Source organism: Portunus trituberculatus, chromosome 2 (genome assembly GCF_017591435.1).
Source record: "Portunus trituberculatus isolate SZX2019 chromosome 2, ASM1759143v1, whole genome shotgun sequence".
Classification (NCBI taxonomy): Eukaryota; Metazoa; Arthropoda; class Malacostraca; order Decapoda; family Portunidae; genus Portunus; species Portunus trituberculatus.
Window position 1 is genome coordinate 2,528,529 of NC_059256.1, and position 2,500 is coordinate 2,531,028.

Genomic DNA, 2,500 nt, shown 5'->3' on the forward strand with positions numbered 1-2,500 from the left:
TTGAAACTTCACCAACATCACCACCTTACTTAACACTTATTTCTTACTTAACGATTAGTACTAGCGGATTTTTACTTATACCACTTTATTTCCCAGTCATTCACCTCCCTTTACACCAAAACCCGCTCTTGTGGCATTGGTAATAAGGGAGAAAATAGCAAAAAACTTATGGAACCTTGTCAAAAAAAAGTCAACATTTTTTGAGACTTCACCAACACACCACCTTACTTAACACGTATTTCTCACTTAACGATTACAACTAGCGGGTGTTTACTTATACCACTTTATTCAACAGTCATTTACCTTCCTTTACACTAAAACCCGCTCTTCTGGTATTGTTAATAAGGGAGAAAATACCAAAAAACTTACGGTACCTTGCCTAAAACAGTTAAAATTTTTTGAGACTTCACCAACACACCACCTTACTTAACACGTATTTCTCACTTAACGATTACAATTAGCGGGTTTTTACTTATACCACTTTATTTAACAGTCATTTATCTTCCTTTACACCAAAACCCGCTCTTGTGGCACCGTTAATAAGGGAGAAATTTGCAAAAAACTTATGGAACCTTGTCAAAAAAAAGTCAACATTTTTTGAGATTTGACCAACACACCACCTTACTTAACACGTATTTCTCACTTAACGATTACTACTAGCGGGTTTTTACTTATACCACTTTATTCAACAGTCATTTATCTTCCTTTACACCAAAACCCGCTCTTGTGGCACCGTTAATAATGGAGAAATTTGCAAAAAACTTACTGTACCTTACCCCAAAAAAGTCAACATTTGTGAGATTTGACTTCCTTACCACCTTACTTAATACTCATTTCTCACTTAAAGATTACTACTAGCGGGTTTTTAATTATACCACTCTATTTTCCAGTCGTTCACCTCCCTTTACACCAAAACCCGCTCTTGTGGCATTGGTAATAAGGCAGAAAATAGCAAAACACATACGGTACCTTGCCAAAAAAAAGTCAACATTTTTTGAGATTTGACCAACACTCTACCTTACTTAACACTTATTTCTCACTTAACGATTATAACTAGCGGGTTTTACTTATATCACTTTATTTTCCAGACATTCAGCTTCCTTTATACCAAAACCCGCTCTTATGACACCGTTAATAAGGGAGAAAATAGCAAAAAACATACGGTGTCTTGCAAAAAAAGTCAACATTTTTTGAGACTTCAACAACACTCTACCTTACTTAACACTTATTTCTCACTTAAGGATTACAACTAGCGGGTTTTTACTTATATCACTTTATTTCCCAGTCATTTAACTTCCTTTACACCAAAACCCGCTCTTATGGCACCGTTAATAAGGGAGAAAACAGCAAAAAACAAACGGTGTCTTGCAAAAAAAAGTTAAAATTTTTTGAGAATTCACCAACACACCACCTTACTTAACACTTATTTCTCACTTAAGGATTACAACTAGCGGATTTTTACTTTTATCACTTTATTTCCCAGTCATTCAGCTTCCTTTACACCAAAACCCGCTCTTATGACACCGTTAATAAGGGAGAAAATAGCAAAAAACATACGGTGTCTTGCAAAAAAAAGTCAACATTTTTTGAGACTTCACCAACACACCACATTACTTAACACTTAATTATCACTTAACGATTATAACTAGCGGGTTTATACTTATATCACTTTATTTTCCAGACATTCAGCTTCCTTTACACCAAAACCCGCTCTTATGGCACCGTTAATAAGGGAGAAAACAGCAAAAAACTTACGGTGGCTTGCAAAAAAAAGTTAAAATTTTTTGAGACTTCACCAACACACCACCTTACTTAACACTTATTTCTCACTTAAGGATTACAACTAGCGGGTTTCTACTTACATCACTTTATTTCCCAGTCATTTAACTTGCTTTACACCAAAACCCGCTTTTATGACACCGTTAATAAGGGAGAAAATAGCAAAAAACAAACGGTGGCTTGCAAAAAAAAGTCAACATTTTTTGAGACTTCACCAACACACCACCTTACTTAACACTTATTTCTCACTTAACGATTACAACTAGCGGATTTTTACTTTTATCACTTTATTTCCCAGTCATTTAACTTCCTTTACATCAAAACCCACTCTTATGGCACCGTTAATAAGGGAGAAAATAGCAAAAAACATACGGTGTCTTGCAAAAAAAGTCAACATTTTTTGAGACTTCAACACTCTACCTTACTTAACACTTATTTCTCACTTAAGGATTACAACTAGCGGATTTTTACTTATATCACTTTATTCCCCAATCATTCAACTTCCTTTACACCAAAACCCGCTTTTATGGCACCGTTAATAAGGGAGAAAACAGCAAAAAACAAACGGTGTCTTGCAAAAAAAAGTTAACATTTTTTGAGACTTCACCAACACACCACCTTACTTAACACTTATTTCTCACTTAACGATTATAACTAGCGGGTTTTTACTTATACCACTTTATTTCCCAGACATTCATCTTCCTTTATACCAAAACCAGCT